We start from the raw sequence: 12531 nt of genomic DNA, 5'->3' as shown, positions 1-12531 counted from the left end.
AGAAGTTTAAGATAAGTTATATATAATATATTAATTGTAGAAGCTACTAAAACATGGGAAATGGCTACATAGAAAAGATACTGTTTCATTGTTAGCTGAATTACAGTGCATATTACAGTTATAAATATTGCTTCACTGAGTGATTTTTCTCTTACATACAAATATATGGTTAAAGATTCAAAATTTCAAGCAATACAAACTTGAACATTATTAGTATTAATGACAGAATAGATTATATTCTATCTGGTATTCCCAGTTTAAAAAGAGAACTTGTGAAAATTCTGACTTACTATCTGATCATTGATTATCAGTCTTATTTGCCTTATAAATGGCAATCAGTTTACAAATCTATCTAGGTATCTTTTCAGGAATCCATCTTTAATTACATAAAAGTAAAATCATCTACTTGTAGCCTTATTAGAAAAGTATACATGCACAAAGAGAAAATAAGACTAAATACAGCGGAGGCAAAAGGTTCACGTTTTACAAAGTTGTTAGCATCTATCAGACTTTATCAATCATGATAATGTAACTCAGTCATCAAAGGAATCAAAATAAATAGAAAGCTGAAGTTGTAACAAGGGCTAACATGAAAAAAAGGGAAGAATAAATGTATTTATGGATTCGTATTATATCCAGTCTTATCACCAAGGTTGATTGATTTGTTTAAAGCAGTAGTCTTTTCTGTATGGTGGCCATTTTGCACGTTAACATACAGATTATAAAGTTGATTTACTTACAGCTATTTGTTTTTGAAAATTATCAACTTTCCAAGTCAGAAAATACTATATCTTCAGTATAATTAAGCATTCTTTTATTGCATATCCATTTCTGAGTAGATTCTTCTTTTAGATAAAATTTTAGAAACTAGCATGTAATATCCCCATATATTATATAATTATAATGGTCCATTTGAATGACTTTTATTCTTGAAGAAAACATTTTCAGTTTGTTTGGTTTAAATATTTGGTCTTGTCTCATCTGTCCTAACATTATATATTTAATGTTAAATATATAACATTATATATATGTAATAGATTTGAATATATAATATTACATATTAATTACATATGAAATGTGTAATATAAATTACATGTGAAATATGTAAATAAATGTTAAGTATTTATGTATTAATATACCTATATTTTTGTCCAGGTATATTGTGTATGTATTATGTCTTTTATATATTATAAATAATTTAAACAAAATATATAAATAAATATTATTGTATACTTTAAAATAAAAAGTTTTAATTTCAATTGAAAATGAGAATGTTTTCTACTAACAAGCCACTCCTGGAGCCGCTTTGAAATAATGTAAGCTTTGCCATTCATATATACATATATATGTATATATTTTGGCACCATCTAAGCTAAGGATTTAAATTTTATATGAAAAATATTTACCCCATTCACACTCTGTGTTTACTGCCCCATTATTTTTCCCATTTATGAGACTGTAGTAAGAACTCATGTTCAACCAGGAAAGCCAATCGACTGATTCTCTCGTCTGTCAGATCTTGTCCATATTCGAAGGAGTAGATGAACATGAGGATACAGGGAACAGAGATGTGCTGGGTCTAGGTGGGCGCTCTCTGGGCCTCACCTTTCCATCTATAAAACGAGAGGGGTGCTGAACGATGACTACAGATAATTGGAATCTGGTGGATTGTCTTTTGGTCTGGACACTTCTGGTTGCTTATAACTGACCTCAAGTGAGATATTAAATTATGATCAAAGCAATTAATGCCTACAAATAAGTGGAAATGTTTTAGTTCTTAATATTTTCAGATGGCATTCCACAGCCAGAATCAAAATATTACACATAACCAGGTCATAAAGGCTAACATGTTAACAACTGAAAAAACCCTAAAGTATAAATTGAGCTTCATAATAGATTCAGTAGTTGTTTCCTATTTTGTACCAGGAATTGATTAAACCATGACATAAATCTGAACATGATGAATCTTATTCGAGACTTTTTTTTTAAGTAAAATTACTTTAAGCACAGTTTTCCTGAAAATTGTTTTTACTTTGATAACTTTTTGATTATATAAATGACTACAGGTAAGATTACTACTACTTTTAAGGCAGAGTTAGTAAACGTGGTTTAACATTAAAAATTGGTGTTCTTAACATTTTCAACGAAAAGCATTCTGTTCTGATTTACATTTAATGGAGAGTGATTTTCATTTTGTTTGTTATAGAAAGAGCATTCACTTTTAATATGGGCTTCAGCTAGGGTACCTTTTGGTTATGGACTCTTTTGGATCAGTTCAGTTCAGTCACTCAGTCACCTTTTGGATATGTGTTTCCAAATTTAATATTTGTTTGCAGTGATGCAAATGGATGTAGGAGGATAGAGCTGAATAGTAGAGACATAGATGTAGCCAATAGCACAACTATATATATCTCCTTCCTTTTACTTTTTTATACATTACTGACCGTGTTTGGTTGGTTGATTCTGTTTAGTTTCATAAAAGGTCTAGGTATTTGGAAAGGTGTGGGACCATGTCCTATTGGAATTTCAGTGTTTGCTTATGAAAGAAGATACCATCTGTGGGGAGTATTGACTTCAGAAATTTGACTTTGGAGTGTTCCTGTATAATTCTACTGGGAATTGCCAAAAAACATAGGCAAGAATTTATAGTACTTTTCCAGATGGTGATTGTTAAACAATAGTTGGAAGCTGTGAAAAACAGTGTTTTTGCATAAAGTAGGCATTTAGTCAACATTGGTTAAGGATTATTTTACTAAATAATTAAGTGCTGTTCTCATGATTCAGAAAAAATTATGCAGACTTTAGCTCTTCTTAAACCAATAAAAGAGAGAACTGCTCCTTAAAATGAATTTTATAACTTTTTGAAAAGTTTAACAGTAAAAAAGAACATTTATTTTGAAAGTTAACTTTCTGAGTCTTATAATTCAATAAGTGAGCAACTTTCCTAGCCATTTGTATACATTCTGAGGTGCAAGGCTAGCAAATTCAGCAGGCTTCTTGTTCATTTTGCATTCTTTCATTATCAGGTTATTATGTTTGGGGAGCAGTAATGGAGATGAAAATAAACAGGGAACAGTAGCTTCTCTCTTTTGTAACTTGGACACCCCAGCCTCTCCAACAGGATAGGCTCCAAGAGACCAGTTTGATTTCCATGCTGAGTAGAGCCCATATTCATCTTAATTGAGTTCATCTTATGTAATAGATGTAAGTGGTGTTTACTGCATCAAGATTATTTGTAGCTATGTTATTGGGGCTGTTCAATTTGCTTTTGTAAACTTCATGTCAGGTTTCTCAGATATCTCTGTGTTGTTGTTTATTTTTTTTAAAGAGAGTTCCCAAAGTTGCTGATGGCTGTCTCATCTGCAAATACCTCTCCAAGGTACTCTGTGCTGGTGATGTCTCCCGCCTCTGAGCTGCATGGGAGCATGGAATTGACTTACTGGGGAGGGCTGTATCAGTTAAGTGATCTTTCTTAGTACACTGCATGGGTTTTGCAAAGCTTTCTGCTTTTGTTAATCCAGAGGGCAGAACTATGCTTACGCTGATTTTTAAATTAAAAGCTTTTTGTTAACCCACACGATATAACACTCCATTTACTCTCCTACATGACCCCTTCTATATTTCTATTAAGTTTCCTGGTTTTAAGCACAATTTTATTAATCATGCATATCTGTGTTATTTATATTTTACTATAACTCACTAATATAAGACTTACTGGTTATTTTCTCAGTTTGTAAGTGTCGTGTAGTAATATTTGAATTACATGCAACCTGGGGCTCAGGGAAGCTGTGAATTTTCCACAGTTACTCAGTAAAACATACATGGGTGCTACCAACAGTCACTACTGGTCTTAAACCACTACTGGGAATATATTCCTTAGTTTCCTTTCTTCAAGGTAGAATATATGCCTTCTCACTTATTAGAAACATTTTTTATTGTGTTCCTGCTGTATACGAAGCACTGCCAGACCTCATGCTAATGACCTGGACTTTTATTATATTTTTCACTTAGGAAAGAAGTACATAGTTGTTATTTTTAAAGATCACCTACAGTAAGACAAATGGCAAACCACTCCAGTATTCTTGCCTGGAAAATCCCACGGGCGGAGGAGCCTGGTAGGCTGCAGTCCATGGGGTCTCAAAGAGTCAGACACAACTGAGTGACTTCACTTTCATTCTATAGTAAGACAGGTAGAAACAGAAAAACAATATGTTCTTGTTTCCTCAATCCTGATCCCCTCAATCATTTTAAACACTTTAGGTCCCTTATGTATAACCTTCAGTTCAGTTCAGTTCAGTCACCCAGTTGTGTCTGACTCTTTGCGACCCCACAAATAGCAGCACGCCAGGCCTCCCTGTCCATCACCAACTCCTGGAGTTTACTCAAACTCATGCCCATCGAGTCGGTGATGCCATTCAGCCATCTCATCCTCTGTCGTCCCCTTCTTCTCCTGCTCCCAATCCCTCCCAGCATCAGGGTCTTTTCCAGTGAGTAAACTCTTCGCATGAGGTGGCCAAAGTATTGGAATTTCAGCTTCAGCATCAGTCCTTCCAATGAACACCCAGGACTGATCTCCTTTAGGATGGACTGCTTGGATCTCCTTGAAGTCCAAGGGATTCTCAAGAGTCTTCTCCAACACCATAGTTCAAAAGCATCAATTCTTTGGCGCTCAGCTTTCTTCACAGTCCAACTCTCACATCCATACATGACCACTGGAAAAACCATAGCCTTGACTAGACGGACCTTTTTGGGCAAAGTAATGTCTCTGCTTTTTAATATACTGTCTAATTTGGTCATAACTGTCCTCCTTCCAAGGAGTAAGCGTCTTTTAATTTCATGGCTGCAATCACCATCTGTAGTGATTTTGGAGCCCGAAAAAATAAAGTCAGCCACTGTTTCCCCATCTATTTGTCATGAAGTGATGGGACCAGATGCCATGATCTTAGTTTTCTGAGTGTTGAGCTTTAAGCCAACTTTTTCACTCTCCTCTTTCACTTTCATCAAAAGGCTTTTTAGTTCCTCTTCAGTTTCTGCCATAAGGGTGGTGTCATCTGCATATCTGTGGTTGTCACTGCTAAAACATTGCACTCTTTTTCTTCAGGCCTATGCTTTGATATGTGACTCTCTGTGGATGTCAGCCTTCATGCTCTTATTTCAGTCTACCAGTGTTCTCAGCCTTATATTAAAAATGCTGGTGGAAGAAGAAAGCAAAACCTTTGTACTATGCTTTGAAAGATAGTAAAATTACTAGGATGAAAAAGCCTATAAGTCAAATTCAGTTTTCAGATTTCTGGTGAACCTGATATCTTCATTTTCTTTGTTGTTTTGGGAGATTAAGAATTGGCTGAGTTTTATGGTATAAACTGTGGTATAGTTTAGAAGTTTGTTTGTGATAAATTCCTTACCAGTGAACAAGACATTGTCAGTACCAGAGGATAATGATTACATTTTATAGATTGGTAACTGTGATTCATAGTTGCTGAATGATTTACTTGAGGCATCTTAAAAGTAACATAGAGTTAGCGGTATAAGTACAGTTGAGTATCTCGTCTAGACTCACACTTATTCACATCAGCTGAAAGTGTAGTTAAAATTAGTAAGTGTTTATATTTGTTCTTTTTTTTTTTTTTAGAACATTAACATGAAACTTTATCTCGAAAATTAATCAAGGTCACGATTGTACTTCAGTACTGGGTGGTCTAATAAATGTGAACTTCAAATAATAGTAGTGCCCTTTTTTTTTAAAGGACAAGATTCTGATCTTTTTCAGAAATGGGAACTTTCTCTGTTTAGAAAATTTTAAACTAATTTTCATAAATTAGCAGGAAGAAATTTAAGACTCTTGCTTCCCTGACAACTCAGTGGTAAAGAATCCGCCTGCAGTGCAAGAGACACAGGAGACGTGGGTTCAATCGCTGAGTTGGGAAGATCCCCCCAGTAGGAGGAAATGGCAACTCACTCCATTCTTGCCAGGAAAATCCCATGGACAAGGAATCTGTGGAGGGCTACGGTTCATAGGGTGCAGAGGGTCGGACACGATGAAGAAGCTGAACACACCCACACACACTGTAAAATTTACAGTGCAAAGGTAAAAGTCTAAATATATTGGCAACAGTATAAATCCACAAGTGATTAGTTTCCTTTAAGTATCTGAAACTTTTGCAGTGATATTTTTGTTGTTCAGTTGCTCAGTCATGTCCGACTCTTTTTGACCCCATGGACTCTAGCACGCCAGGATTCCCTGTCCTTCACTGTCTCCCAAGGTTTGCTCAAACGCATGTCCATTGAGTCGGTGATGCCATCCAACCATCTCATCTTCTGTTGTCCCCTTCTCCTCCTATTAGTCTTTCCAGCATCAGGGTCTTTTCCAATGAGTCGACTCTTCATATCAGGTGGCCAGTGAATATCAGGGTTGGCTAGTAAATTGGCTCTTCGCATCAGGTAGCCAATGAATATCAGCTTCAGCGTCAGTTCTTCCAATGACTATTCAGGCTCAGTTTCCTTTAGGATTGAGTGGTTTGATGTCCTGCTGTCCAAGGCACTCTCAAGAGTCTTCTCCAGCACCACAGTTTGAAAGCATCAATTCTTTAGCATGCAGCCTTCTGTATGGTCCAGTTCTTACATCCATTCATAACTACTGGAAAACCACACCTTTGACTATGTGGACCTTTGTTGGCAAAGTGATGTCTCTGCTTTTCAAAACAGTGTCTAGTTTTGTCATAGCTTTTCTTCCAAGGAGCGGTGATATTAGAATGGCTTTTTAAAATTTGATGGTGTTTTTAGCGCTTGTCTAGATAAATGGCAGGTCCAAGGTAATAGTCTTTCATGTCATCATCCAAGTGATGTATTGTGGCACTAACAAAACTTCAACCTGTGAGACCAGCTCTTCACATAACTAAGTACAATACAAAGAGTGGAGAAAGAAAGTCATTTATTTAACAGATTCATTTATATATTACCAAAAGATGATGTGTTGTCATCCACTACTAAATAGAGAACCACTTTGGAAATTTTGGTTTTTAGAAGGTCTCATCTGGCCATAAAATAACATAAAAGCAAAACACAAATATACTGCATGATGTGAGTATCTGCATTATTCAAGTTAGATAATATAAAAGAGCAATTAAAAATAATGTTAGACCTTAGAGATCACAGGCCATTTTAAGGTGTTTCAAAATAGGGAGTTTAGTGGGAAAGACATCATGTAGCTGGTTAGTAGCAGATCACCTTTTAGTCTAGCAAACTTTCACCTCTTATTTCTGTGCCTGAAATGAATTAGATTCAGATGAATGGGTTGGAAATAAGTATTGAAAAGTTTGTTTAACTTAGGTAAAAAGTCAACCTCTAAAAATACATATAAAATTGAAAGCATTTTATATACATCTGTACATGTTGCCAACAATAAAAAAGAAAATTCAGTGATAGCGTGTTTCTTCTCCTGAATAAAATTTCTTCAAAATATAGGCTAGTTGGTTCCTTGCTATGTGATTTGATTTTGTGGTTATTTTTAAAGGAAATGAGAATATCTTTGGAGTGATTATTTATTACCTCAGCAATTATTTTTAAAGGCATGGTCAGCTTGTACCTTTGTTTTTTAATTTTCCTGTTAAATATAGGTTTTACAGACTAATAACCCCAAGTACATCTTTTGCTCACAGTAAATTTGTATTTAAGTACAAGTGATGTTCAAGTAATAATAATTCAGATAACCAATTGAACACTTCTGTTATTCTTAATTAACCTCAACCATTTTCATAGATGCAGAAATTAATTACTTAAAATCCTATGCTATATGGACAATTTACATGAGAGTTCATTTGGAGTTTCTAACAAATGACCCCACCTTCTCTTAATCAAAGCACATCCTTCTGAACGTGAAAAATTCAGGGTCTTGATTTAGCAAATTCATTTTGAAAACGATGCACATGAAAGAGTAAGGCAGGCAGAGTCAAGTCAGTCATCCTCTCCTCTAGTTTATTGAGTAGGTGGACGTGTTGTGAAGACACTATTACTGGTATACTTGTTGTTCAGTCACTCAGTCGCATCCAGCTCTTTGCAACCCTGTAGACTGCAGCACGCCCAGCTTCCCTGTCCTTCACCATCTCCCGGAGCTTGCTCAAACTCACGTCCATTGAGTTGGTGACGCCATCCAACCATCTCATCTTCTGTCGTCCCCTTCTCCTCCTGCCTTCAGTCTTTCCCAGCATCAGGGTCTTCTCTAATGAGTCGGCTCTTTACATCAGGTGGCCAGCGGATTGGAGCTCCTGCTTCAGCTGAGGCCCTGCAGGTCATGGTGACGTGTCACTCTGCTAGTTGTTTAGTTTCTCAGTTTCTGTAGTCTCTTATCTAGGGAATCTTGGCATTGTGTCTTGGGTGAAAGTCCTGCAGACAGCATATCGTACACATGGCAGGAGTCTGAAGGGTTTAGCGTGCATTCCTTCCCTGCATAACCTAAGCCTAGATACTTAGTCTTTCCGAGCCTTTGTTTCCTCTGCTCCGAAAGGGGCTCTGCTTTCACGTCAGTGTTTCTGGAGTGCAGCTGCCTCACCGCCGTGTTGGTCTGCTGCGCAACAAGCAGGACCAGTGCCCGTCTACATGTTCCCCTCGGGCGGGGGTTTCCTTCCCAGTTAGGTGACCGCAGAGCCCTGAGAAGAGTCCCCTGCGCTATTTAGCAAGTTTTCAGCACTTACCGAATTTACACATATTATCGGTAGTGTATATATGTCAGTCCCAGACTCCCAATTCATCCAACCCCACTTCTCCCCCCTTGGCGTCCATATGTTTGTTCTCTATGTCTGTGTCTCTGTTTCTGGTTTGCAAATAAGATCATCTATACCATTTTTCTCGGAGAAGGCAATGGCAGCCCACTCCAGTGTTCTTGGCCTGGAGAATCCCAGGGATGGGGGAGCCTGGTGGGCTGCTGTCTATGGGGTCGCACAGAGTCGGACACAATTGAAGTGACTTAGCAGCAGCATACCATTTTTCTAGATTCTGCATATATGCATTAATATATGATATTTTTCTCTTTGTAACTTACCTTACTCTGTATGATAGCCTCTAGGTCCATACATGTCTCTAGAAATGATCCAGTTTCATTCCTTTTTATGGTTGAGTAATATTCTATTCTCTATATGTACCACAGCTTCTTTATCCATTCCCCTGTTGATGGACATTTAGGTTGCTTCCTTGTCCTGCCTATTGTAAGTAGTGCTACAGTGAACACTGGGGTGCATGTGTTGTTTTGAATTTTTTATGGTTCTCTATGGAAATATGCCCAGTAGTGGGATTACTGAGTTATCCCTACCCATCGATAGGGGACTCTGTTACATTTTAAAAAATCTTCAACAGCTCTGCTTTGAAGCTTCTCATAAATTATTTTCCTCAGCCACATCAAACTTACGAGAAGGTTTAAAATAAAGTTACCAGAGAAACCCTGTGATTCTCCCTACAAGATTGCTTCCAGTGTATGGTACTGCATTTATTGAGAGAAGTGTGGTTGCTATTCCTCATTTTTAAATTGTGGGATGATCTCAATTAATAGAGGTTAAAGAAATTAACCAAGACTAGATTTTAGGGAGGTCAATTTAGGATGGTGGTTGTGGGAAAAGGTTGGATCAGGGAGTAAATTTTAAAGATTTTTCTAGATTCTAAGCATGTAATGGGAAAAACTTCACTGTGCATTTCATTGCTATTTTGTAATGCAAGGGGAGCTTTGATCTCTTAACTCTTTGTATGATAATAATAAAAGTAATACTGGTTATTAACATCTGTATTAGGCTATATAGTAATTGCTGCACATACATTATCTAATCCTCACAACAGTGTTATCATGTAGATACTACCATTAATATCAGTTTATAGAGAAAACTCATGTTGGTAGGGATTGCATTGAGAAGAGAAGGGAGAGAGAGGAAATAGAGGTGATCTGGGGAAGAAAAAGGCGAGTCAAAAGGGGGAGAGAGTAATCTTCACACCCCTGAGTAAAAAGGGGTACTGAATATTGGATTCTTAAATGTCCAAAATTGATGTCAAATACTGAAAAACAAAGATTAAGAATCTAGAGTAGAGGTTAGACTCTTAAAAATACAATATTAAAAACAAAAACACAAAAAATTTAAGAAATATATATGAAGTTCACTTTAAAAATAGGGTCTTTTTTTTTTTTTTGAAAGGTTATAGTGAAATGAAAATGAAAATTAAGGCCATATGACCCAGCAATCCCACTCCTCGGCATACACACTGAGGAAACCAGATCTGAAACAGACACGTGTACCCCAGTGTTCATCGCAGCACTGTTTATAATAGCCAGGACATGGAAGCAACCTAGATGCCCATCAGCAGATGAATGGATAAGGAAGCTGTGGTACATATACACCATGGAATATTACTCAGCCATTAAAAAGAATTCATTTGAATCAGTTCTAATGAGATGGATGAAGCTGGAGCCCATTATACAGAGTGAAGTAAGCCAGAAAGATAAAGAACATTACAGCATACTAACACATATATATGGAATTTAGAAAGATGATAATGATAACCCTATATGCAAAACAGAAAAAGAGACACAGAAGTACAGAACAGACTTTTAGACTCTGTGGGAGAAGGTGAGGGTGGGGTATTCAGAGAGAACAGCATGGAAACAAGTATACTATCAAGGGTGAAACAGATCACCAGCCCAGGTTGGATGCATGAGACGGATGCTCAGGGCTGGTGCACTGGGAAGACCCAGAGGGATGGGATGGAGAGGGAGGCGGGAAGGGGGATCGGGATGGGGAACACATGTAAATCCATGGCTGATTCATGTCAATGTATGGCAAAAACCACTACAATATTGTAAAGTAATTAGCCTCCAACAAATAGAAATAAATGGAAAAAAAAAACTTCAATGAAATAAAATTATATTCAAAAAATGAAAAAAAAAACAAACTCAGGTTGGTAGAATGAAAAGTCATTTGCTTAAGATTGCATGTCTAGAAAGTGATCTGTTCTGGTCCTCTTGACTCAAAAGCCCATATTCTTAACATTAGACAGCCTGTCTCTTCTCCAAATGGCTAACAAATTGATAACATGAAAATTGCCCTAAAAACGGATTATATTGACATCCTGTTCTCGGAACTTTTTTTAACTAAAGAGGGGAAGGAGCAAAGAAAAGTGATGGGGAGAGACTGAAAGAAAGAGGAAGAATATAAATATTCCTATAGATTTCTATCTTTTGGCAGTAAGATTTCATTACTGAAGAGACATTTGAGTTATATAATGATGTTTGAGTAAGGATGTGTCAATGCTTTTGTATTTTTGTAAAGGTAAATATTTTTGTTCAGAATATTTGATGTTTGTAATGTAGCATGCAGACATCTTGATACCAGATTGTCACTGAGCTGTTACTGTAAAAGAATCCTAATTAGACTTTTAAGATTCAAATTTGTATATGCGTTGCAATTGAGATCTGGTTAGTGTGGATTAACCAGTCGATTTGTTTTAATATTTATTTACTAAATGCCTGCTGTGAGACAAGCACTGTGTCAAGTGCTGGAGTAGAATTACAGACAAATAAGATATAGTCTCTGCCTTAGTGACCTTACCATCTAATGTGTGAGGCAGTCAAGTAAGCAGGTAACTGTAAGTGTAAGCTCAGGGTGTTAGGCCAGCTTGTAGGGAGGAGTAACTTGCTGTAGAGATCACATGCAGCTTACAAAAGGAGGAGGCCTTTGAAATGTCCTGCATGATGAGTAGGGATTACCTGTCATGACATATGAGCTTTCCCTTGGTTGATTAACTGTATTATTGGAAATACCAGAGGGGTCTTTTTAACAATAGCAATGCCTAGGCCCACCCCCAAAGATTCTGGTTATTTAGTTTGGGTGGAGCCCAGACATGAGTACTTTTTAAAAGAAGCCTAGTTATTCTTAGGTGTTGCTGTGGTTGGACACCACTCAGATATTTCAGACATTGTTTCTAAAATGCTGCTCGTGGACAGGAACACTTTTACATTTCTTGATGTTGCTTAGGTGTTAGTGGGGCAAAGAAAACTGAGATAAATAAATGTTACTTGAAAATAAAGAAGCAGAGGTTTTAAAATACAAATGCTACTCTTTCTTAAGATTGAACAACTTCCATAGGTAAGAATAATTATTTCAGAAAACCGAAGAATACTAAGATGTTTCTCATATCCCATTTAAAAATATTCAGAGTACAAAATTGTTCCTGTTATTGGACTTATTACCCAAAGTCCTGCATTGAAATATTAACACACACAAAAGAACATTTGTTCTTGAACACAGACGAAGTTATCCAGGTCTGGAAGATTAGAATGGTAAGTGCCTAAGGACTTGTCATGGGTTGTTGACTAGAAGTGAACAAGTGAATGACAGATGAAGATTTGGGTAGAATGCTAGTGAATGGGTGGTAATGATTAGTCAATGTATGGTTCCTGCTGTTGATAGGTACTTATGGGCTACATGTTGTTTCATTTCTTTGAAATATCCCTCTGAAGAGGAGAAAAAGTGTTGCCTTTTAAATTTTTTTCAGTTT

At 36.7% G+C, this 12531-nt stretch overlaps 1 protein-coding gene across 8 annotated transcripts in view; it reads left to right on the top strand.

The window, feature by feature from the left end:
• LOC133072158 (phosphatidylcholine translocator ABCB4-like) overlaps positions 1-12531 on the top strand; it is a 118442-nt gene that overhangs the window by 49348 nt on the left and 56563 nt on the right. The window lies entirely within an intron of this gene.

The sequence above is a fragment of the Dama dama genome, chromosome 18 (genome assembly GCF_033118175.1).
Source record: "Dama dama isolate Ldn47 chromosome 18, ASM3311817v1, whole genome shotgun sequence".
Lineage (NCBI taxonomy): Eukaryota > Metazoa > Chordata > Mammalia > Artiodactyla > Cervidae > Dama > Dama dama.
The sequence above is the reverse complement of the archived record's forward strand: the minus strand, read 5'-3'. Positions and strand labels throughout refer to the sequence as shown.